Genomic DNA, 26,332 nt, shown 5'->3' with positions numbered 1-26,332 from the left:
ACCCCTCTGGGAGCCACCTCGGGTCTGCGGGAAACAGCCTGTCGCTTTGGGCTGTCACTCAGCTGGTGTGGATTCTGAACTGTCAAGGAAGCCTGAGTCACCTATCACTTAATGTTTGTCCACGTAAGTGACCCTGGAGAGACACTGGGGCTCTACTGCGGCATTGGCATCTCTCTGGGACGTGGGGCTCTCTGCGGGTTTGGAAGCTGGCACCTGTGGAACATCACTTAGAGTGTGGCCAATGTGACCACTGATGGCCGGGGCCTTTCCTGGGCCTCTGGGTCCCCTGGCCTCCCCCTATCCAGCCTAGGCCCAAAATCTCCCCTTTGCTTGAGAGGATCCCGGTTCTCCCTGCCACATGTGCCACCCTGCCCCCTCCTGATGGACCTGGAAGGACCCTGAAATCCAAAGGCTCCATCACTTGTAACCAGAAACCAGTTCTTCTTATCCCTGGGCCAGGTGGGGGGGAGAGGGGGAGGGCAGAAATCCTCCCAGGAGGCGAAGCAAGATATTCGGGCAAAGAAAGAGAAAACAAAAACCACCATAAATAAGTCTCCATCATAAAGTAACCCGAGGGTTTGTGCCCCAGCAAACGCAGACACGTGGACTTCTCTACAAAATCGAGCCGGGAACGCACATGCTTGATCGTTTCTTAGTCTTTCTGTCAGCATCACACTGTGGGCATTTTCTCACATCATTTGAAAATGTGGTATTTGATGGCAGCTCCTAAGGTTAATTTAGTAAATGAACTGGAACCAGGGGGTTTTGTGGGTTAAAGATCCTGTCACGGATGCGTGCGGGCTGGCATCAATCACCCATCGCCTTCCTGCGCTTCCCCCATCTCCGCTGCGCTCGCCACTCCCTCGCTCAAGAAGCTACTGTGGTTCCCTACTTTTATCACACCGGGTCTGGACTCTGGCTTCAGACGGCGGCAGGACCAGCACGCCCCTACTCTCCCCTGCTACCCATCTTTCTGTGACATCAGTGCCCCAAACACCCAACCCTGTTTCCGTGACTGTCAGCATCCTCCCTCCTCCCCTCACCCTGCTCACCCGTGGCCACCAACCCCCCCAGCCCCTCCAGACACCCCACGTCTCTCTGTTGAGGCATCTCCCGAGGATGCAAAGAGCGGCCATCCTTGGGGAACTGGTGAGTTCCTTGGGGGACAGGGCCCCGCTGCTCCCGAGCCTTGAGGCCAGGCCCCTCTGGGGGTGGTGGGCTTGGGTCTGATGGAGGAGTCCACGGAACTAGCCTCTGTCCCAAGAAGGGCTGTGGCCGCTGCTGGCCTCGGGTGACCGGCCCTGACCAGGCCTGCTTTGCTGACTACCCCTCGGCCGTCCAGAGCCAGGCAGGGCCCGGCCCAAGCTTGAGCTGCCCTCCGGGGTCCAGGGCTGGCGAGCGAGAAGCGTGGCCCCAGGCTCTGACTTCTCCCTGGAAGGAGGACCCGCCCCAGGGGGGGGATTGTGAAGGAAGGCCCCAGGGCAGACCCGGCAGGTCCTGGCTACGCCGTCCCCCCAGCACGTGCCTTCCTGCAGAGCAAGAAGGAAAGAGGGGTGACGGCACCCTCAGCTCGCTAAGTCTTCCACCGAAAGGGCTCCTTCTGCTCCGGCTCTGGTGGGCTCGAGGTCGGCCCCAGAACCTGCCCAGATTCCCCCTGTGGTTCCGAAAGCCGCAGTGTGAGCTACAGCCAACTTCTCCAAGCGGCTTTCCCAAAGCCTGTTTGAAACTGGATCCTGGAAAAAAAAAAAAAAAAAGAAAGAAAGAAAGAAAAGAAAAGAAATTGGATCCTGGGCAGCCTGGGTGGCTCAGTGGTTTAGCGCCGCCTGCAGCCCGGGGCCTGATCCTGGAGACCAGGGGTCGAGTCCCACGTCGGGCTCCCTGCATGGAGCCTGCTTCTGCCTCTGCCTGTGTCTCTGCCTCTCTCTCTCTCTCTGTGTATTGTCATGAATAAATAAATAAAATCTTTAAAAGAAACTGGATCCTGAGAGCACGATTTCTAATCCAATAGAGGGGTGCCGCGGCCCCGGGAGGGGTGGGCACCCCGGGGCCCGCAGCCAGCCCAGCAGCGCCCCCTGGCGACGGCGAGGTTGAGGCGGCAGGTGCATGGGGGCGGCGGGGGCGCGGCGGCAGGTGCATGGGGGGGGTGGGGGGCGGGAGGGGGGCAGCGCCCCGGGCTCCCCGCCCCAGCCCTGGACTGCACCCCCGAGGCCGCAGAGCCCCCCACCCGCTTCCAGCCGCCCCCCCAGCCGCTGCGCCTCACAGACCCAGGGGCCCAGGGGCCGTGGGCATCTCCAGAGCGGCTCGCAGCTCGCCCTTCACCGCAGCCGGAGGGAGAAAGGCTCTGAGAAGGGCCTCGTCGGGGCCACAGAGCTGGAGAGGTTCAAGACACCAGCGGCCCGGGCTGTTCTGGGATTTGACCGAGGGGCCCAGCATGAGGCAGAGCCCCGGTGCCAAGTGACGGAGTGGGGGAGCATCCGGGCTGACTTCCTGGAGGAGGCGGCTGATCTGGGCTTGGCAGGATGGGAAGCATTGGGAGCTGGACAAGAAACCATGGGGGGCATTCTAGCGGGGGAGGAGGGGCCAGGAAGCAGTGCCTGAAAAAGGAATTTGTTTTTTCAGCTTTAGAGAAAGCAGTGGTGAGGCGCCTGGGTGGCTCAGTCGTGAAGGTGAAGCGGCTGCCTTTGGCTGGGCCATGATCCCGGGGCCCTGGGAGGGAACCCCTGGGCCGGCTCCCTGCCCAGCGAGGAGTCTGCTTCTCCTTCTCCCTCGGTCGCTCGCCCGGCTCGTGTGCGCTCTCTCTCTCTCTCTCTCTCTCAAATAAATAAATAAATAAACAAAACCTTTTTAAAAAGAAAAAAAAAGTCAGTGGTTCTGCAAAGAAAGTTTCAGGCCAGAGTTTTTCTTTTTTTGAATTATAATAGTATACTATTCTTAACCCATTTGTGTTGGGGTTCCCGAGACCACCCTCCTCGGTTTAGATGATTCACCACTAGAACTCAGAATACCCAGGGCTAAGATTTTTTTTTTCTTTTAACAGCAAAAGGGTACAGAGCAAATCAACAAAAGGCGAAGGTGCATGGGGTGAAGTCCAGAGGAAACCAGACAAGCTTCCTAAAGCCTCTCCCCGGAGTGAGTCACACAGGACGTGCTTACCTCCCCTTGCAGCTAATTATGACAACGTACCTGACATGCTGTCCACCAGGGAAGCTCCTTAGAGTCTCAGCGCCGGGGCTTTTACTGGGGGCTGCTATGGGGCACTTCCGCCTGGCACATCCCCAAATCCCAGCCTCTCTGCAAAGAGGAAAGCAGGTGGGATTCAGCATAAGCCACATTGCTGTACAAGCGGCCCAGGCACGAGTGAGCCCCTCTCATCATTTAGGGAGTGGTGGGAGCCCCCAAGCCACGGTTTCTAACAATTGCTACTTGCTCCTACACAATTCCAGACTATTTGCTGTTAGATAAATAGCAAACCCCTCACACTCACTTTCCCAATTTCCCCCCTGCCTTGCTGGTTATTTCCTTCAGACCTCCTTGGCTGGTTCCTCCCACCTCCTTGACCCCAAAATGTTGGGGAGTCCAGGGCTCAGCCTCCTTGCCTTCTCCCATCACTCTCATCCATTCTGGGGGCTTTAAACACCATCTATCATATGAGCAGATGATGCTTTCTCTTCGGCCCTCCCTGCACCACACGTGGATGTCAAACTGGCATCTGGAACCTACCACCCCCATCTCTTCCCCACCCCCACCCAGGTCTCCCATCTTCATCTGTGGAATCACCACCAACCCAGATACGAGGCTATACACTGGAGCTGTCGTGGCCCAGCCCTTCTTCCCCGACATCAGTGCCACTAGCAGGACCTCTCCCTGTTACCTCAACCTGTGTCCTCCTGTGTTGGCTCGTGTCACCTCTGAGTCCCAGCCACCGCCTCTGGCCCAGACCGCCATACTGACTTTCCAGTCCATCTGCCTGTCCTCCTGCCCCCTTACAGACCGTGGTCCACACAGCAGCCAGAGGGAGCTCTCCAAAATGTGTGTCGCTGTGTCCCTTCTGGCATCCTTTCTCCAGTCACAAGGTTGGTGGGACCCAACCCCAGCAGCCTCTCTGGAGTCCCCTTCTACTGGTCTTCCCTTTCTTGCTCTGCTTCAGCCAGCCAGGCCTTCTGCAAACACCAAGCTCATCTGACCCCGGTGCCTCTCAGCCTTTGAGGTTTCCTTTCTCTGAAGCTATCTACTGCCAACCTTCCCCCGAGACTCTGGGAGCAGGGTGGCCTGAGCGAGGCTATGCTGCTGTCCCCGCCTCTCGGAGCTGGCAGGGCAGGCCCTGGGGAAGAGAAGGTAGCAAGCACATGCAGAACTGGACAGACTGAGCTGGAGCTCCAGAGGGATGATCTGACCTCAAGTCCATGCATCCTTGACTCTGAGCCTATGTCTTTCACAATGGGGTGACCTGCTGGAGGAGCTGGTGCCTTCTTCAAGGATCTCACCACACGTTCAACCCAGGAGTCAGGAAGGCTCAGGGAGGGTCTGGCTGTCTCGGCACCAAATCCATCCCCTATAGCTCAGCCACACCTGTGGGTGCCAGAGCAGACACCTGGTGCCCTGCACTGCCTTCTGGGTGTCAACAGATATGCCTGATTCTCACCTTGAACCTTCTCATGGTGTGCAGTCTCTATCTTGGGGTCCACGCTCATCAGAACTAGGCAGCGAGGGATGCCTGGGTGGCTCAGTAGTTGAGCATCTGCCTTTGGCTCAAGTCGTGACCCTGGGGTCTTGGGATCAAGTCCCACCTCAGGCTCCCCACAGGGAACCTGCTTCTCACTCTGCCTGTGTCTCTGCCTCTCTCTGTGTATCTCATGAATAAATAAATAAAATTATGGGGAAAAAAAAAGAACTATGCAGGGAAAAGACTTCCAGAAACTGCAGTGCCAGCTTAGCTAAGGTGACTAGATACAAATCCATCACCCCACTCCAGCACCTGACACTGTGTCGCCGTGAGGCTGCACCAGAGCTGTGGGCACAGGTCCCATCTCCAGGGAACCCATCCTCCCTGGGAAGAAGGACAAATCAAGACGGAAGTAAAACGTCACTTCATACACACTTCGGGAAGTATGAGCAAGAGTCCATGGGGACCTGAGGAGGAGAACTAGTCTCTGGAAGAAGGGGAGCCTGGAATGGCCCCCAGGGATGGACACCTGAGTTGGATGTGGAAGCCCAGAGGGAGGCTGACTGTGCAGGGCCAATGTCCTGGGGGAGGGGACAGCTGAGGCAATGCCCAGGACCCACACTTCTGGGCATTGGATGGATGGGTCGGATGGTGCTCCCCTCGAAAGGGCAGAAGGGAGGTGGGCGAGGGGCAGGCTTTGGGGTGAGACTGGCCTGGGAGATTGCCCCAGGGGTGATCCTCGCTGAGCCTCACATTCCTGTGTGGAAGATGGGGTTGTTGGAAGAATTTGGGAAAATATATACACAAACACTACTCTGTGCGCACCCCTCCTACCCCAGGTTAGGCGTCCCTGAAATGATGCTGTCTTAGATCCTGAAAAATCGGAGAGGAAGAGGAGATTTCCGGTCCTCCCAGCAGACACAGCCTCCCTTGAACTTGGAAATCGCCTCAGGGGTGCAGCCCAAGGTCTGCGGGGACACCAACAGGGCCTCCTTCTGGGGGGGCTCCTCCGACCCCCATTCCAATCCTGCCCGCAGCACCTCATCCCCGAGAGGACCCGCAGCCGGCTCCTGCCATCTGCCGTGATTTATAGAAAAGAGGCCGTGATTAATCAGCCAGTCAGCGCCCAGTGCAGCCACTTTCTTTCATTTGCCTGCCCCCTGACCCCCAACACAGTCCCAGGCAGCGCTGGGCAAGTGTATTAATCATGCACTTTAAAAATATTTAAAGGAGGAGCTGGGCCTGGAGCAGAGTCTCCTTTAATGGACTCGTTTTCAGCAGAGGGTGAGTATGCTAATTAGCAGATAAAACAAACTGGCTGTTTGAAATGCAAATGAGCTGGTGGAAGTGCTTCTGGTCCCTTCCTTCCCCGCCGCCTGCTTGGAAGGCTAAATCTTACTTCTCCCAGCCACTTCCCGTCACCGATTTCTAACCAAAAAAGATAGTGATGGGCTCTAACCCTGAGAGGTGCTCGGTCTTGCTTCCTCCCGGCCCTTCTTCCTGTGTGAGGAACAAGAGAGGACAAAAGTCTCCCCTCCCGCCTGTGTCTGGAGAAACCCAAGCCCGGAAAGGAGCAGCCTTCCCCCCCCCAGCCCCCCCCCCCGCCCCCCTCTGCTTTCCCTCTGTCTTGGCCTGGATCTGGGTTTCCGACTCCTCTCCCGCCTGCCTCCCTGCCCAGTTAAACCCTCTCCGTTCTGCAAAAGCAGCCAGCGCCAGCCTCCCGGGCGCAAATCTGAGCATTTCCCAGCCTCCAGGCTTTCTAGTCGAGCCCAGTCACCCCCCGCCCCCCCCCGCCCCCCCAAGCACCAAGCCTAGACTCTGCCTCCAGTCTGGCCGCCCCCTGCCCACGCCACCCCACCGCGACCCTGGCAGGTCGTGCCCCCCTCGTGGTCCTGCGCACCCTTAGTCTTGCTCATCCTCAGGACTTGGGCGAGCGTCACCTCCTCTCAGAGGAGAGGGAAGCCTTCTCGGACTCCTCCTTTTGCTTTTGTGGTACCTGGATACGGCACCTGTCTTGAGCTTGGCAAAGCGCCTCTGTGTTTGTGTATTTGCCACCCTGGGCCAGGTGCCCCTTGGCGCAGAAGCGTCTCCCTGCCCACCATGCCCCACGCCTGCTGGCAAAAGATGGCATTTAGTAAAATCATATTGGGAGGTCCATGAGCCTGCTGTATCCAGGGACAGGCAGCTTGCAGTGAGACAGGCCCCAGAGACGCACACAGGCTCCTGCAGACACCTGGACCCCCAGTCCACCCCTGCCGACTGGGCAGGTCCCACTACAAGTGTCTGTTCTGGAAGACAGGAGGAGCGGCTCGGCAGCCCCAGGCACGATCCAGACACAGCTGTGCCCTGCTCTGCCTCCTGGTCGCCACAGGTGTGGGGCCTCCTCCTGCGGCCCTACCTGGGCAGCCCCGCCCGTCTCCCTCTGACCCCCGTGCCTCCTCAACACTCTCAAACCCTAGATGTTCAGAGTCTGGCCTCCACCTCCCCAGGCACTGCTAAAGGATGCCCGATAAGAATATTAGGGTATGAGGGACGCCTGGGTGGCTCAGTGGTTGGGTGTCTGCCTTCGGCTCAGGGTGTGATCCTGGGGTCCTGGGATCGAGTCCCACATCGGGCTCCCCACAGAGAGCCTGCTTCTCCCTCTGCCTGTGTCTCTGCCTCTCTCGGTGTCTCTCATGAATAAATAAATAAAATCTTTATTTTAAAAAAAGAATATTAGGGTGTGAAATATTATCTTCTGTTACCAGCCCCCAAACCCCAGCCTAAACTCTCCGTGCTCTACCCAGTTCACTGGTGCTCTCAGTCTCTCCCCCAGCTCCTTGTCAAACTGCATCTCTGGTTGGAGTGTCCTGGAAGCAGGTGTGGAGAGGAAAGCAGGGCACAGAAGTTTATGGGGGGGAGGCTGGTGGGAGGAGGGCCCTCACCTATGAAACGAGAGGGAAGACGCAGGTGGGCAGAGGAGCGACAGACTGGGATGTAGAGTGACACCCCCCCCGTACCCCGTCATCCCCTCCCCCCCAAGAATGTGTGTCCCCCCAGCAGTGGGCGCTGGAGCAAAGCGTGCCCATCACAGGAGACAGGGCCAGGCCCTGATCATTGCTGGGGCCACCCCAGGGCATCATGACTTGGGCTTGAAAGCTGACAAAGCCAACAGCTGGAGACTGTCAGCTTAACATGCTGCTCACAGGTGGGCACCAGGCCCTTCTCCAAGGGGGTTCTGAGCAATGACTTTTCCTGGGTCTTAGCCTTGGCTCCCCTGTGGGCTGATCCAGAGACAACAGAAAACTGGAAGGTAAGACAGCCCGTACCAGAATTATCAATTATTAGCCAAAGAATTATCAGGTTGGCCACCCCACAGTGACCAGTGGTTGCATCTGAGACCTCCTGAAGAGCATCATGAGACGCATCTCAGAACTAACGCCTGGGGATGAAGGAGGGAGGATCCATCCAGTCACTTCTGCCCCACCATGGGTGGCCCCATGGGTACTAACTTCCGCCACACTTCCAGGGGTTTTGGGCGTGGGTGCTGAGCACTTTTGCCAACACCCCCTCCCGCATGTGGACCAGAGGCAAGGTGTTGTCCGGTTGTATCTGTGTAAAGGTAGCCAAAGCAGCATGACACCAGTCATGGCAGGCAGCAGAGAGGGAAGGGAGGCAGCAGGTTGACCTGGGCTGGGGGCAGCTGGAGTTTGTTTTGAGACCTTATTAAATTTGAGGGGCTTATATAAACATCCAGGAGAAGAAGTCACATAAGGATGGATATTTAGTGATCTCTAGTTCAAGGAGATGCTGGCCCTGGAGACATAAATTTGGGAGCTATCCGTTCATGGACCACATGAAAAGCCACCCACTGCATGAGCAGACATGAAAAGCTCACCTGAGAGGAGGAAAGAGATGCATCCGAATGAGCTCTAAGATCCCTCAAGGTTGGAAAATGAGGAGGATAAGCAAAGGAGACCAGATGGCACTGCCAGCAGATAGGAGGAAAGCCAAGAGAGCGGCAGACCTGTGGCAGGGGCACACTGCCTTAGACGGGGCCGAGACGGTGCAGCCGCTTTCACAGCAGCACCGGGGGAGGGTCTGGCCGGCCAGGGGACCTCTGGTAGTGCAGTCTGTTTCCCTCCAATCGCTCTTTCTTGGTCTCATGGGAAGCAAAGGCCTTAGCTGAGAATTTGGAGAAGGTAGAGGCTGGTGGTGGGGGGGGGGGGGGGGTTTGAAGAGACAGTGAAGATGAGAAAGTCTGCAGAATAAGGTGAGTGGTGGATGCTTTTGGGCTTCTCTTTCAATCAATCTGAGCGTGTGCATGTGTGTGCTTATGTGTGTGTGCAGGTGCACATGCGTGTGTCCATCCCAGGGTTTCTCACTTACGTGGGTCTCCACAGGGTGTAGGTATGTCCTGATGAGAAGCCTGGGGATAGAAGGTTATGATTCCCAAGTAAGGGGTTTGGGGTGCAGGTAGGGTAGTATAATGAGGCTGAGGGGTGCAGTTTCGTTTGGAAGCGAGAATCTAGTGAGACCTCTGGTCCTGGCTGTGCTACTCACTGAGACAAGTCACCTCTTTGTGCCTCAGTTTCCTCACTGTAAAAGGCATGTGCTGGGCTAGTTGGGTCTGTTTCTATCTTTGCATGTCTAGATGGCCAAACGCTCAAACGCTGTCCTGGCTTTGATCGTAAACAGTGCTGACGGCAACTTCCCTGGAGCTGTTCACCTGAGCAGCTGCCAGGGAAACCAGAATCCTTCAGATCTGGGGGGACTGTGGGAGGGTGGCAGGGAGTGACTGTGGCTGCAACGCTCTAACTTACACGGACTGGCAAGAAGGTACCGCCCAGCACCAAGGTGGTAGCTTTCTTGCCTCCTTGGTGAAACGCTTCCCCAGATCCCGAGGGCAGCACGCCCACCCGTTAGCCGCTCCTTCGCCCCAGAATAGGGGCACAGCTGGCCCTGGCTGGCGAGCCATTTGTCTTATTAATTCTAATATTGGAAAAGATGACTTCCGCCTGCCCACTGCATTTGTCCCTCTGCTGCTCACAAGTCTGCTGGGATGACCATCTGGGTGCTGTTTGCTGAGTGATGGCACAGCGCGGTGCTGGCACCCAGGAAGTGCTCAGTGCCTCATCACTCAACCACTGAACGAGGGCAAGATGTCTGGGGAGTGATGCTGTGCAGCCCCCTGCTCCTCTTTCTCTCTCTCTTTGTGCTCCCCTTCTCTGTCTTTGCAAGTACACCCTGCCCCATCCCTCTGATAAATGGCCAGCCCCTCGTGTGGAAGGAGGGGCATTTTGAGGGCACTGCAGGGAGCTGTGTGGAGTCTTGTTTTGCCTGACACCTTTATTAATCGCTGGGCCAGGAAGATAAACAGCTTGTTAATTAAATTTGCAGATGTTGCTAAATTAGGAGGTGTTTCGCTTATTCAGTCCCAAGAAGATTAGAATGGTCCCACATTGGGCCTTGGAAAGGTCAGCTTGGGCTGCGGCCAGGATATGGGTGGTTAGACTGTGTGGATGATAGTATAATAATGGCCAGCATTTGCTGACCACTTACTCTGTGCCAGCCACTGCATGAGCTGGGAATTAGGGGTCTGGGTTCCATCTACTTACATGTTTGGGCGCCTCGAGCAAGCCTCTTTCCTTCTCTCGGCCTTCATTTGCCCTTCTCTGCAGGATGGGACCCCTCCCATCTGTGGCATTCACGCCTAGGTGCTGTGGTCCTCACTAAGCGGAGGGAGAGGCGTCGCATCCCAGTGCAGGGGGTGGTCAGCACCCACAGGCCCAGCATAAAAGTCCCCGAGAAAGCTTCTGGAGGGAAGTGGCAGTCAGGAGGCCTGGGTCTTGGTGTGAGAACCTAGGGGATCCAATAGCTTTGGGGAGAGTTGCAGACTGGGCATCTGAAGCTGTTTGCATGGCCATCTAGAGGTCTGTGGGGCTAGGAGGTGGGGAGGGGTGGTGGTGGGGTTATGGTTCTCAGGAAACTGGAGTCTACAGAGTCCAGAAGGGCCTGAAGACAACGGGTAGTTGGTGGGGCCTTGCTGAATCTAGGGGTTTGAGGATGTGAGCAGTGAGGAGGTCTGCGAGGCATGGCGGCGGAAGGCTGTTGAGGATTGGGGTTTGGGAATGCTCGAGGTGCTAGGGGCCTGGAAGATCTGAGTCTGGGGTTTGGGGGGTTGGAAGTTACAGATTCCCTGGGCTCTCTGAGCAGAAGAGTCGAAGGTCTGGGCTCTGGGTGGTTTGAGATTTGGGAATCTAATCTAGTGTTTGGGAAGTCAGAGGGTCGGAGGGGTCTAGAATTTAGGGCATTGGGAAACATGGGTTGTGGGATATGGGGGTCTGAGGTGTCAGTCTTGGGGGTCCTGGGAAGTCTGAGCGCTGGAAGAGCTCCGAGACCCGGGCATCTGGCGGGAAGGCGGTGTGTGGCCCAATACCGCCACCCAGCGCAGCCGCCTCCACATTACAACCAGGGAGGCCGTGGAGGGAACAAGGGCCTCGATCCTCCCAGAAGCTCCTCCCGGCTCATGGCCTGGAACCTCCCAGGAGCTCAGAGCACATACCTGCAGGGAGGAGGTATGAGAGCAGATCTGTAGGTTTACAAATGTGCAGTATCATAGCCTCCTGAGAGGTGGGGAGAGAGAGCAAGTGCTGGTTCACCGCTGTGACCCCAAAACACAGAACAGTGCCTGGCACACACACATGTAGTGGGCATGCAACACAGGTCTGTTGAGCAAAGAAAGTGGCATTTTAAAAGTAGTTCACCTGACAAGGGCAAGGCCAGAGCACACCTGCATGTGTGCAGACACACACATGCCCCCCAGCAACTAACATGTGTTGAACACTCTCATACCACCCAAAACCACCACGTGACGTACATGCTATTTTTTTTTAAGATTGTATTTATTTATTCATGAGAGACACACAGAAAGGTAGAAACGTAGGCAGAGGGAGAAGCAGGCTCCCTGTGGAGAGCCCAATGCAGGACTCGATCCCAGGACCCTGGGATCACGACCTGAGCCCAAGGCAGATGCTCAACCACTGAGCCACCCCAGTGCCCTTGTAGATGCTATTATTAGCACCTCTTACAGAGCTGGAGATTGAAACTCCAAAGGCAGTGTCTCGCACCCAGAACTTCACAAAATCTAACCCTGCGCTGTTCAGTGCGGTGGCCACCTGCCAGGTGTGGCTGTGGAGCACCTGAGCTATGGCTGGTCCTCACAGAGATGAGCTCAAGGTGTAAGAGACACACTGGATCCCAAGGACGTGGCATAAAAACCGAAAAATAGCTCATTAACAACCGTTAATGTGGATCACATGTTAAGACGATCATAGTTTGAATATGCTCAGTTAAATAAAATATATTACTGAAACTAACGTTACCAGTTCCTTTTACTTTTTCCTCTATGGTGGGGAGAAAGTGGTGTCATATTTATAACCGGCATCCTGTTTATTCTGGCCAGCGCTGGTTGAGAGGGAATCACTAGTCACCAGTCCATCAGAGTCAAGGTCTCTGCAGGTGGGTGGATGGGGGTGCAAATGGCTCCAGGGACCTGGCACTAACAGGTAAGCAATAAAATCTGCCTCTGCCTCATTGTCTCTCCCCGTTTCCGTATCTGGGCCTTGAGGACAGGTAGAGCGATGGGTAAGGGCAAGTCACTTTAGCCAAAGATGCTGGATGTGGGAATGAGCAGGACCTTCCTCAATGAGGGGACACTTCCTTTCGGTGAGGAGTGATGCTGGGCGTCCACACAGGTGGGGCAGTGGTTTGAAAGATGCCCTGAGGCCTCGAGTCTGTATTCGGGGCAAGTGACAGTAGCTTGAGCTGCATCATAGAGGGGCGCCTGCTAGGTGCTTGGGGCGTCCATGCTTGACCAACCCCGTGGTTGGATCAGAGAGCCCTAGCTCCCACTGCTCTGCCCACATTGCGAGCGCCGGGCTTCAGCGAGGGTCTAAATGTCTCCTTTGGAAGTCAATGTCTTGCACTGTTGCTCCAACATTCTGCCCTGATTGAGAACTGCCCAGGAGGCAATGCCCAGTGCCCTGTCCCCAGGATGTTTGCATCCAGTTGAGTTCAGAGCTCAGCGCATGTGAACGTGACAAGTCTTAGTTCGAGGACTACTTCCTGAGTCCCTCTCCCTGTACAGGACTTGGGTGGGCCTCTGTCTGCCCTGCAGACCTCGGGGGGAAGGCAGACCTTGGTCCTGTCAGGTCCTCAGCCAGGGGAGGAGACAAGACCTGCAAGCAAGGACCATCCCGCCGTGTGATTGGGGCTGTGACAGGGTCACAGGGCACACGGAAGAGAGCGGGGTGGGACTCAGGCCCTTGAGGGAGATATTCCCTCTTGAGAGAAGCAAAATCAGAGCAAGAATGTGTGCAATCAAAGAGAGGCTGGGAGAGGCAACAGTGTGAGCAAAGGCTCATTTGGGGCCACACAGCCAGCAGAGCAGCGCTGGGAGTTTGACGTGTCCTGCGTGTGACATGCAGGAGGGGAAAGATGAAGGAGATGAAGCTGGAGGGAGGCGGGGGCGGGGGGGAAATGGGGACATGTGACCAGACAGTTCCTTTATTTATTTTTTATTTGAGAGAGAGAGAGCAAGTGCTAGAGCATGAGCAGGAGGAGAGGCCGAGGGAGAGGGAGAAGCAGACTCTCCACTGAGCAGGGACCCCGATGCAGGGCTCGACCCCAGGCCCCCTGGATCATGACCTGAGCTGAAGGTAGACCCTTCACTGACTGAGCCATCCAGACGCCCCCAGGGAATTCCTTTAGAAAGAGTCCTGGTGGCTGGACAGGAAATGGCCGTGCCAGGGAGGCAGGATGCAGGGGCCAGTCTGGGGAGGCGGCTGCATCTGTCTGGGGAGAGACGACAAGGTCTGATGATACCAGTAGTAATGTGAGCCAGTACGAGTGCTTACTGTGTGCAATGCATTAGCTCATTCAATGCTTTCAACACCATATTGTTGTATCAGAAGCACAGAGAGCTTAAGTGACTTGTCCAAAGTCACCAGCTAGTGGAGCAGGGTTCAGCTACAGCCCTAATCCACCTGTCTCCTGAGCCGAAGAGGAAGGGACACTGGGGATCACCTGCGGTGACCCTGTGGCCCTCCAGCACACCCGTCCTAGCCTTCTCTTCCCTTCATCACTCCTGCCTCCTCTAGATTTCCTCCCAGGGGATCCAATCCTCAGGCTTGTACTCGGAGGCATGTCTGGAAGGACCCTCTCTCTGTGGGTGCCCAAAGCCCCCCGTCCCGGTCCCCCGGACTGACAAGGAGGGTGGTATTTCATAGAGCAGCGGGGCTGGCAGCCATCTCTCTGTCACGCAGGACAGACCGGGCATGGCGGATGATTAAATTTCTATGGGTGTAAAGTGTAAAATGCAAGTTAATTTCCTCCAGGATAGGAAATCCTTGACACTTCAGCCAGATGATGAGTAGGGCTCTAAATCGCAGCGAGGAGGGAGGCGGGCAGCGTGAGCTATGACCAGCCCGGCAGGCAGCGTGCTGGGGAGAGTTATTGCTGCATCAGCACTTGATCGTGGCCCAAGACAGACTTTTCAAAAGGTGGGACACGTGGACAGGGCCGCAGACGGGAGCTGCTGCTCCCAGAGACCCCACGCTTCACGGCCCCCCTTACTTCCACTAAGAACAGCGGCCGTTGGCCTGGTCTCTACCAAATGGAGTGACTCATCCAAGGTGCTCCGTTGGCTCCAAATGATGGCCGGGAAACAACCGGGTTTTCCAGGATGTAAGAAGCACGAGGGCACAGCAGCATGCGGATTTTGCATGAAAATATTTGGGGAGGGGGGGATCGATTTTAAGAACTTGTAAACGTGCTCATATTGCAAATATTTTAGGCATCGTTTTTCAGAGGAAAATACAATATTTTCCTCTTGCAGATATGGTGCGTGGGATCCTTAGGTCCGGTGAGAAAGCCCGGCTGGCTCTTCAATACACGAACGGTTCTTGGATCCTGCTCAGGTCTTGGAACCAGACCGTGTGAGATGTTCATCTCTGCAGCGAGGATTTGTGTCGCCACGAGAGGGCGGCAGCGTGGGTGGTTTTTACCCTGCGCCCAGGCCTTCTGTCCTTGCCAGGATTTGGGGGAGATTTTGGAAGGGAGGCCAAGAGAGTAATGCATCATGGACACCACCCAAGACGGTAGCACGTGTACTTCTGTGCCACGGGACCCTCATTATCTCAGAAGCATCATCATAAGCCCACGAGGAGGGTATTGGAGAAATTAAGCAGTTTGCCTAAAGCTGCTCAGCCAGTAAATGTCAGAGCTGGGATTTGACCCTGTGTCGGTCTGACTCAGAGGCTGGAGCTCTGCGTTACCCTGCCCTCAGGTCAAGGTCAGAGCAAAGCTCTCTGGAGCCCTGGTCTTCCTGCAATGCAGTCTCTTACCATAATTTAATGCAACTGTGTGTTTCATCTCCCCTCTTGCCACCACCCCGATCCCAAGGGCCCGGCTCGGCAGCATCAGCAGGATCTCTGTGGAAAACAAAAGCCCAAGCAAATCGTGGAGAGCAAATGCAATTCTATTTTTTCCTCCTTTTAGCAAGCCAGCCAGAACTCTGCTGACAGCACCACCGGCCATGGGCAAGGGGTTCTCCGGCGAGCTGTGGGCTGCTCGGGTGGACCCCTTGCCCGCTCTAGCAACACCAATGGGCCACTTGGCGGTGGAGCTGAGATGAGAGCAGGCCACAGTGTCCTCCCCATGAAATAAGGAAACGATGTCAGGGTGGAGGGAAAGATTTTTCAAGCCCTCCTTCTTAGAATTCCTTGGTGGGTGCTCAGTTTCTGTTAAAAGCAGCCTCCCCCATCCGGCTGAGCGGCCTGAGGAGAGAAGTGGGGACCAGGGGTGGGGTTGGGCAAATCCGCAGAGCTGGGGATCTGTGCTGTGCTCTGAGTGAGACCCAGTCTGCGCCTCCAGTTTGGAACAATGGTGAAGCCGGGAAAGGGCATTGATAGAGGGCAACAAGGAGGAGCCAGGAGGGAGGAAAATTTCCATGCGGGAGAGAAGACAGCCACCCCTTAGGGACATGCTCTTTGGCTAGCACTGTGCTGACCACCTCTCCCCTAAACGCAGGATGGATTATCCCCAATTTACAGATCAGAGTACTGAGACTCAGGAAGATGAGTCTCAAGGTCACACAGCGGGCAGATGGCCGAGGTGGTGTTCACGCCCGGGCCCAGGTGGGGTCCAGGTCTGTGCATGGTACCCCCTTGGCTTCTGTCATCCTGGGGCCACCTGGGATGGCCCAGCTCCTGCTGGCAGCTTAGAACAGACTTGGTGGCATCCTGGCTGCATCTTGCCCATTGTGGCCTCTGGATCTATCACTTCAGTCCTCAGAGGGGCTGTGTCCTCCCCAGAGAAATGGGACAAACAATGTGCCTGCTCCAGGGAGCTGGGCTTGTGAAGCTGAGCCGGCACTAGCAGCATGCCCCCCATGCATGGGGACACTTGTGAGACACACGGTCCAGGCCCCACCCCTGGAGGTTCAGAGCGGCTGGGGCAGACCTGGGAACCAGAACTGTCATACCCCGGGCAGCTCTCTGATGAGGCGGGTCTGGGACAGAACGACAGTGTGGTGCAGGCAGGGCTGGTCTGGTCCTCCGTCCTGTCCTCCGTCCTGGTCCCCTCCCATAGGAAGCCTTCTGACGTGGGCTGCTCTCCTCCTGGCCAGCCCTGAGGGGACACCCCATCTTCCAACACATTAATTTCCTTGGGGGCATCTTGATGGGATGCCGGCACCCACGGCCACCGGGGATTCGTGCTCCAGCCCCCCAGGGCATGTCCACTGTAGGTTCCTATGTCAGGGGGCCACGCTGACCACGCTGGCTGGTGAGCGCCACACAGGAGGAGTAGACCAAGACACACACAAGTGGGGTGACAGAGAGCCACCGCCTCCCACATCCCCTCCCTACCTGTCAGGCTACCGTCCTCAACCAAGCAAGGGTGTGAAGCGCTCTCTCTCCCTAGGATCGATTGTTTCCCGAAATTTCTTCAGCCCTTTACCCAAGCTGATCTTTGGTGAGCATTTTATTGATTTATTTTAAAGATTTTATATATTCATTTACATAGAGAGAGCAAGAGCACACAAGCAGGGGGAGTGGCAGGCAGAGGGGGATGGAGAAGCAGACTCCTCACCAAGCAGGGAGCCCAATGCAGGGCTCGATCCCAAGACCCTGGGATCATGACTGAGCCAAAAGCAGACCCTTAACCAACACAGTCACCCAGGTGCCCCCTTTGGTGAGCATTTTAAACATTCTAGAACATCTCCAAACCTGAGGAGGAAAGATAACACATAAAGCTGAAGCTGGGAGTCCTTCAAACCTCTCTCTCCCCCACCCATCATCAGATCATCTGAACTGTCTCCTACCAGCATGGGAGCTGCCAGGACTGGAGCTGGCATCCCAGGCAACCTCAGGCTCTCATTAGCCCATCCTGAGGCTGGGGGCTGGGGGCCTGGGGCAGGGGGCTCGAGTGAGAGCACTCCACGGTGATGGGGCTCGGTAAAGCATGGGCATTAAGACCAGGGCTGAATCATGACTTCCATGTGCCCCAGGCAATTTAAATAGCAAATATTGGGGTGCCTGGGTGGTTCAGCTGGTTAAGCGTCTGACTCTTGATTTCAAGCTCATGTCATGATCTCAGGGTCGTGAGATGGAGCCATATGTCACCTACACACTGAGCATGGAGCCTGCTTGGGATTCTCTCTCTGCTTCTGTGCCTCTTCCTGCTCTTGTGTGTGTGCTCTCTCTCCCTCTCTAAGAAAAGAAAGAGAAAGAAAGAAGAAAGAAGAAAGAAAGAAAGAAAGAAAGAAAGAAAGAAAGAAAGGGCAAACATTGTATTTTAAGACTGCACTGGTACAAGTGCAAATATGATGCAGACTGGATTCATTAGTATATATTCATTATGATTACATTTTTTGAACTCTGATCTAAAATACATTAAACTTAAAACATTTTCAGAAGCCCCTAAAAGTCCCCTGACCCTAGGCCTGTGTTCGTGGTGGAGATGTCAGCCAGCCAGGACCCAAGTAGTGACAGGCTGGGACCTGAGGCAGCGTGACAAGTCTGTGCTAGGGCTTGGGCACCAGGCTGGGGCCACAGCCTGGCTGTGTGGCAGGTACAGCCTAGGTGCATTGTCTACCATCTCTGAAACTCTAACTTTGTGAGACAGGGGTCATTATGGTCACTAGATAGATTAGGGTGGAGGTGATGGGGTGGGGGGTGTTGGGTACACAGGTGGCCTCAGTGGCTCCTACGATCCCTTCCGGCCCCCCAAGGAGGAAGGAAGTGAGCTGAGGGCGAGAACATTGTTTCCCTGCATGACACGGCAAGCTTGGGTGAGTCAGGTGGCTCCTCATGGGGGACACTGGGGACATGGGAGATAGGCACATATCAGGGACCTGTCAGCACTGCCCCCAGCTGGGAGCTGCAGTACCATGCCCTCTGCAGATGTGTGGCTAGCTGTTTGCTCCTCCTGGCCACCCCTCAGCACCCCCAGCTCTCAGCCAGATGTCAGGCCGCTGTAGCTTCATTCATCACGCTGCTCCGGGACATGGGCTCTTGGGGCTGCTCAGGCCAGAGGCCCCAGGTCAGACTCCTGTGGGAGGCCGAGACAGGTCTCAGATGCTGCCTCCTTGGGGATGGTATTTGGACCAAGCAGACCAGGCTCTGGGACCCGTTCATACCAGGGACCTTGATAATTTAATTATTTTATTTATTTTAAGATTTATTCATTCATAAGAAGCACAGAGAGAGAGAGAGAGGCAGAGACACAGGCAGAGGGAGAAGCAGGCTCCATGCAGGGAGCCTAATGCGGGGCTCGATCCTGGGACTCCAGGATCATGCTCAGGGCCGAAGGCAGGCGCCAAACTGCTGAGCCACCCAGGGATCCCCTGTGATCCCACTTCTATGAGGAACTTAGAGTGGTCAAAATCATGGAGATAAAAGTAAAATGTTGGTTGCCAGGGGCTGGGAGAGGAAGGGTGAGGGGTTATTATTTAATGGGGTGGAATGTCAGTTTCACAAGATAAAAAACTCTGGAGATGAATGGTGGGGATGGTTGAACAAGATTATAAATATATTTATTTATTATTTTATTTTATTTATTTATTCATGAGATACACAGAGAGGGGCAGAAACATAGGCAGAGGGAGAAGCAGGCTCCATGCAGGGAGCGCGATGCAAGACTCAATCCCAGGACCCAGGATCAGAACCTGAGCCGAAGGCAGAGGCTCAACCACTAAGTCACCCAGGCGCCCCTATAAATATTTAATACCACTGAACTATATACTTAAAAATGATTAAGATAGGAGGGCACAGTCCATTAAGCCTCGGACTCTTGATTTTGGTTCAGGTTATGAGATCTCAGGGTTGTGAGGTCTAGCCCCACGTCTGGCTCCACACTGGGCATGGAGTCTGCTTAAAATTCTCTCTCCCTCTCTCTCTCTTCTCACTCCCATCCACTTTCACACACTCTTTCTTTAAAAAAGAAAAAAAAAAGGTTGAGATGGTCAATTTTATGTAGCATGTACTTTGCCACAATAAAAATATTCAGAGGGCAAAAAAATCAAGTCACGATGTCTAAGAGCTCTGAAGGTGATAAAGGGACAGACCACTTCCCCCTTGATACTGAACCACAGGGTAAGAGCATAAGCACAGACGAGTAATTGTATAGCAGAAGAGGAATCTCACCCAGAGGAGCCCCAGGGAACAGAGTAAGGGAGAAACCAGATAAATAGTCCTTCATACTAAAAAAAAAAAAAAAATCAAAGACAACATAGCTTCTTAGGAAGAAAGATGGCTTCTAGTCGATTAAAGGGATTGGAGCAGAAATACAAAACTACATCAGCAGGAGGGAAACTAGAGAGATGAGAGAAAAATAAAATTATTAAAGAGATAAAAGCCTGGGTGCCCAGGTGGCTCAGTGGTTGAGAGTCTGCCTTTGGCTCAGGTCGAGTTCCCAGACTCCTGGGATCGAGCCCTGAGTTGGGCTCCCTGCTCAGCAAGGAACCTGCTTCTCCCTCTCCTTGCTGCTCATGTTCTCTCTCACTGTCTGTCTGTCTCTCTCTCTCTAATAAATAAAGAAAATCTTAAAAAAAAAAAAAAAAAAGGAAGCCAGTATAGCAACCAAAAGGCGTCTTATACAAGAAAATCTACTTGATTGAAAGTTCTACCCTCCAAGAGATGAATCCAAATTAATTCCAGAGCAGAGAGGCTTCAGTAGAAACACAGTGGTACGTAGCAAATAATCTAACTTTGCCTTGAAAGAAGTGATGTGTAAGCTGGAATATCATACCCAGTAAGAGTATCCTTGTTTGCCCAAGAGTCTTAGGTCACACTGGACAGCCTGACAACGTGACTTCCAGTAGAGAATGGCCACACCAGGTGGTCTTGGGTGCGGGCTGGCCACGCCAGGAGGCCAGAGTGTGATGGGGACGGGATGGATTGGGGTTCACCCGGGGACTAGACAGGACCCTGAGATCGGCCACATCATTGGCGATCGGTCACTCCTATGTCATGAAGCTCGAGGCTGGGGAGCTGCCCGGGTTGCCAGTAGTCCTGTGCATTGTCCCCCATCACTGCTGGGGAGGCAAGGCATCCTGACCCCACAGGGAGGGGACAGCAGCAAGTCCCACGAGGGGTACCTCCCGGCTCTGCCCGAGCTGCTTCATTCCCTGGCTGACGCTAGTCTGTGCCCATGCCTACAACACGGGGCGAACGGCTTTCCGAGAGTTCTGAGTCTTTCTGGCAAATTATGAAGCTGAGGGTGGCTTGGGGAACACCTTCCAAACTTGTCACTGCTGTGCGAAGGGAGGCTGGTCTCCTGCGTGGACGGTGATCCCTCACCAACACCGTCGTTCTAACTGTGCAACTCTGAGAGTAGCCAGTGTTTACCTGCTTCGATACAAAATTAGGACTTGCATTTGGGGCAAAAAAATTCTGATGCATGATGACTGAAATAAAACAAACGCGATTTTAAGTGTCTACCTGAATGTGTAAGAAAGCCAGGGAACCCCAAGGACTAAAGGCTAAGCGGAGGTGGCAAGTGATCCCTGAACCATGGGCTGTGCTGTGGCATCTGGAAATTCCTGAAACCCACAGTCACTGGTTCTAACAGCCATTCAGCAGGGAGAAGGCTGGGCCCTGAGCCCATGTGGACAAGATGGAGCGTCAGTGCTGAAACCTCTGGAAAATGCTAGAATCCCTGAAGAGCTATGCCCTAAGGTGAAAGGTGGGGAAGAAAAGAAAACTGTCTGTCCTGACCTCTGCTCTGTGTGAAGGAGACAGAAAGTGAAGAAAAAGAGGACGAGAAGGAGGAGAGATTTTGGCCCTGTCCCCCTGAAAATTTAATCCCAGAAGCTCATCCTCACATGGATTTTGGGTCTGAGTTTACAGTCCCCAAAGAATACCTAAGCTGAGAATTACTCCCGTGTGTTTCCAAGGCGGCAGCCATCCAGAGCCTGATGGTAGAAATGAGCGCAAACCTCTGCAGAGGGCTGACGACCCCCAACCCAGGCCTCTTGGGGTTCCACAGACCAAGACTGGCCACATAGGAACGCCCAATGAAAAGTGACCAAAACATGAAGACATGATTGATGGGGACCAAGTGTCAGCAGTAATAGCAACTGGTGGAATGACCCCATCAAACGCATCGAAACATGGAATTACCAGGAACAGGATCAAAGTCGTTATGTCTTAAATGTTTACAGAAACAGACAGAAAAAAGTAGAAAACCCAATCGGGGAACACAAAACGATCAAAAGCGACCAGATTTCACAACCAACTACAATGTCTAGAATGAAAATATAATTATTAAATTTTTCAAAGTCAGGGGCACCTGGGTGGCTCAGGGTTTGAGTGTCTGCCTTTGGCTTGAGTTGTGATCCCGGGGACCTGGGATCAAGTCCCGCATCAGGCTCCCTGCAGGGAGCCCGCTTCTCCCTCCGCCTATGTCTCTGCCTCTCTCTGTGTGTCTCATGAATAAATTATAAAAAATACTTAAAAATAAATTTTTAAAAGTCAGAAATGGTTTAAATATCAGAAGGGACACATCTGCAAAAGAATTAATGAACTGGGGGAGAAACGATGGACGAAATTACCGGTAATGCGGCTCAAAGAGAGAGATGGAAAGTCAGAATTTCTCTGGGGCCCCAACTTGGAAAGAAGCTGGGTTCTGTAAAAGGCCGGTGTGGACAGAGGAGCTAGAGGGGTCAGCAACGCTCCCTCTGCCGCAGGGAGGCCCTCTCCTTCCACCTTTGAGAGAGAGAGGAGGGAAAACCAGGAGGAAGAGAGACTGGTCTCTGTGATCTGAAGCTCACATTTCTCCTTAAAACCCTCAGCTTGTCTATCATCTGGGAATTTCCCTAAACCTAAGGCTTTTTGGAAGAGATTCTGTTTCTAGTCCATTCCATATGGAAGTGATCACTTCCCCTCCTCGGATTTGCCGGTATAATAACCAGGTCTCTAAGGGCACTCCAATATTCTCTTACCTTAATACGTTCTGAGATAATTACTTTATTGCACCCCGGATGTGCAGCAGAGCTTGACCTCTATACTCAGAGCAAGTCAGGGATCAAGGGACACTTAGAGCTCTGCCGATCCTTTCTATCCAAAACGCTGATGTGGAGTCTGAAATTCCACCATTAGAGAATCATTTCTTTGGAGATACACATTGACATGCTTAGATTCTAATAAAAAAAATTGTTGCTCTCCAGTAGCTTGGGGGAAAAGATAGATAATAATTAAAGCCAGAATCAAGCATAGCGTCTCAGTGTGAGTTATTTTTGGAGATTTTTTTCAACGAAACCATATCATCTGAGATGGATTTGATGATGGGAGGAGGGAGGGAAATGTGATGGGTCAGCCACACTTTGGGGGGATGAGTGGCCTGGCCCAGTCCTGTGGGGCGGCAGAAGCAAGGTTGCAAGGGCGGGTTTACAGCCTCTCTGGACCTGGCCTTGCGGGTCCTCTCTCCCAGCCTCTGGCTCCGAACTACCCAGCCTGGTCAGCAGGTGGCAGTACAGGGTTGGAAATGAACATCTCTGCAGGCTTTCCCAGGTCTGGGTTCAGCTGGCTTCTTTTTAGGGTGACCTCAGGGTTCATTTTGGAGAAGGGGACCACAGGCACCAGGCCGCCAGATGTGGGATACGCTGCGCACGCCTGTGTAGCTCTGACCTTCAGCTCTTGGAGGTGGTCACGGTGGAGGGCCAGGGTGCCAGATTGTGGCACCCTGTAGGAGGGGGAACCTAGGTGGTGTCCTGCCTGACTTGGGGAGGGTCATTTTGAGGACGAAAGGAGATCTTAGGGGGCTTGTATGTTCTATAACCTTCTTGGGGCTGCACCTGGTGAGGCAGGGGCTGGAGGGCATTGCAGGGGGCCAGGCAGCTCCAGATGGGGGAGACCGAGGCTGAGGTGGAAAGAGTCGGGCTGGGAGGGCGTGGTGGTGCAGCAGGGAGCATTGTGAGGGTGTAGCCCCGGGACCTCAGCTCACCGGCCGGCCGGAGCGGTGCAGGAGGCCAGCTTGCACTGGGGAACCAGCCTGAGGCTGCCCAACTCTCTAAGCCTCCCTTCTGAGATCTCCAAATGGCAACGACCCCTGTGCGGACAGTCCTCTCTGCATCCTCTGGTGGCACGTTACTGCCTTGGGCCACCTCCGCATCTGGAGGTGTGTGGCTCTGCAGCTACGCACTTGCCACCTCCCTTCCTTCCACCTGCTCCAGGTAGCTCCCTCGATCAAGGGAATGAAGTGAGGTGCTCGAAGCAAATGCATCTCTCTGAGGACACCTTTGCTTCTTCCCCCGGAGAGCCCGCAGAGGCGCAAGCCTGAGGCCGGCACACGGGGTAGGCCGACTGGTTTGACTCCACCGAAGGGCGTAGCAGGCACATTTTCCCTTACTGCATTAAAAATCCACTCCTGCCACCGCCCCACTTGGGGGAATCTTGCCTGTGATCTCATGCAGGGTCTTCCAAACACAGCTCCTCATGGGGATCTCTGGGCGCCTTTAAACATTCATATTCCAGGGCTCTTCCCAGGCAGGCTGAGGTGCCTACTCTGGAGGAGGGGTGAGCATCAGTGTGTCTAGCAGGACCCTGGCCAGGAGATAGAGGCAGAGGTGGAGCCCCATATTTTAACAGAAGAAAATCTAACAGGCAAAAGGAAGGTGGGTGTCGGTGAACAGTCAGCCAGCCTCAATCCTATGGCCCCTTGCCCTCTGGACAGTCTCGCTCTTCACCTCTGTTGGCCTCCTGCCTTTTCCCCATGGTCTGGGAGGAAACCGAAGCTTGCCAAAGTCCCAGGATCACTGCTAAGCCCTGTGGCTAGGTTGCTTGCCCAGAGCCCTCTCAATGCCCCAGGGGGTGATTGTGGTAGGCAGAGTGGCCCCCAAAGCTGTCTATGCCCTAATACCCAGAACCTGGAATACGTTACCTTCCACGGCAAAAGGGACTTTGCAGGTGTGATTGAATGAAGGGTGTCGGGATGGGGACGATCCTGGATTATCCTGGAGGCCCACTGTCACCACAAGGGCCCTGATGAATGGAGGTGGGAGTCAGAGTCAGGAAGAGGGACAGAGACAGAGACAGAGACAGAGACAGAGACAGAGAGGAGGCGAAGGCATCACACCTCCGGCTTTGAAGATTCGAGAAGAGTCCAGAGACAAGGAATGCTCGCAGGCCGTAGAAGCTGGACAAGGCGAAGAGATGGGTGCCGCCTCCAGGAGGACACCTGGACAGAGCCCAGTGGGATTTCTGCTGGAAAGAATCGTAAGAGATTCTTACGAGTGTTGTTTTAAGCCAGTAGGTTTGTGCTAAGACGCTGCAACAGCTGCAGTGAACGAAGATAATCTAATGGGAAAGTTGCTCTCCGCGTGGTTCCTGCCCAGACCTGAGAGCAGCAGCGCAGAAGCCGGAGACTCCCCACCCATGGGACATCCAGCAAGTCCCCATTCCCTCCAAGTCCCCTTTCCCCAGCCAGACAATGGGGGTGGCGGTTGCACTAACATGCAGGAGTTGGGGCTGCCTCAGAGAACACCTTTTGCTTCTGATTCTGTTCTGTCCACTCGGACACCCAAGTTTCCTGGGCTCTCCGGACACAGGGTTTGAGAAGACAGACCTCCCCAGCCCCCAGCCCCCAGTCCTGTGCTCGGTGCCCAGGCACAGGGGGCACTCTGCAGAGCAGTCCTGTGACTTCCAACCCTGCAGCTCATTTGTGGGGTTGTCTGCTGTGTCGCCCGAATCCTGGGGGCTCCAGGCTCGCTCTTCAGGGAGCGTGAGCTGCTGGCTTCCCATACCAGCTGCCTGCCGGGTCCAGGGCAGCCACGCTCTGGAACTTGTTTGCATTCCAAGGGTTCCGGGGCCAGTTGCCTCCCAGAAACCTCTGAATGGAGAAGAGGGAAGGGTGTGGGCAGAGGGGCCGCTGGGAGCCGGGCTGCACCCTGGATGGCCGGGGGCCCCCAGGGAGGGCACGGCCGGGACAGATGGCCCACCGCCCCCCTCAGGGCTGCCCCTTCCCCTGGTGTGTCTGTCCCATCTACGACCCGCCACTCACCAAGGGACCCAACAGCCGCAGCCTCGTTAAAAGCCCCTCTTTGCAATCAGGCTGATGGGGATCAAACCCAGACCGTGTCATTGACCAGTGACATGGGGCAAGGGACTTAAACTCTCCGAGCCTGGGTCCTCATGTCAGTTTCTTGCAAATGCACACACGGCCTGCTTCCCTGCCTGAGAGGGACTGGAAGTGCAGGCCTGCCCTGGGTGACAGGGCTTCTGATCTCGGAGGGAGGGACGCGCAGAAGAGCCGGGAGGGTTCTCAGAGAGCACCCCAGCCAGTGCCCCCCCCACCCGTGCAGGTCAGAGGGCGACAGCATCCCTCACCGAAGCTCAGGGCAGGTAACAGGGAGCCTCTCCGCCTGGCTCCTGGCGTCCCCTGTTGGCTGTGTTAGGAAAGAGGCTGCTGCTGGGGGGTTGGGATCCATCAAGCCTTGTTTGGGGCATTGCCCAGCAGCCCTTTCTCCAGGGGTGACCGGTTGGGGGTAAGAAATAGGGATCTGGGGGTGCCTGGGTGGCTCAGTCAGTTAAGTGTCTACCTTCAGCTCAGGTCCTGATCCCAGGGCCCCACATCCCCGCTCAGCGGGGAGCCTGCTTCTCCCTCTCCCTCTGAACCTCTCCGTCTCCCTCTCAAAATAAAGAAATAAAATCTTAAAGAGAGAAAAGAAATAGGGTTCTACATTCCACTGGTACCACAGGGCCTGTCCCGCAGAGCAGGAGTCCTGGCCCCTCAGATTTCCCTGCCTCTCTCCATGCCATCCCAGGCAGCATCTTCACCAGGCTTCCAGAACTGCACCTACTGCAAGGAGGGTGTGCGGTGGGGGGAGGGGGGCGCTGCCCTGCCCCCGCTCCAATCTCAGTGTCCTGTAATCAGTCAGCTTAGCCTTTGGGGTGCAATGTAACCAGGCCAGCTCCTGCTCAGAGGGAAGTGATTTGAAAATCAAATTGGTGAGGCCAGAACATTCCATTCCTGCGCTGCACGGTTTCCAACCAGGGCACGCAAATGAGCTGTCTGCAGCATAATGGCCCTGGGAGGGATAGTCTGGGGCACTGCCGGGTGAGATGGAACGGGCCTTGGCAGGAATACCCACCTGACCTTTCGTAGCTGCTGTGAGAAGTGACGATGACC

Source organism: Vulpes vulpes, chromosome 5 (assembly GCF_048418805.1).
Source record: "Vulpes vulpes isolate BD-2025 chromosome 5, VulVul3, whole genome shotgun sequence".
Classification (NCBI taxonomy): Eukaryota; Metazoa; Chordata; class Mammalia; order Carnivora; family Canidae; genus Vulpes; species Vulpes vulpes.
This window is presented reverse-complemented; position numbering follows the sequence as displayed.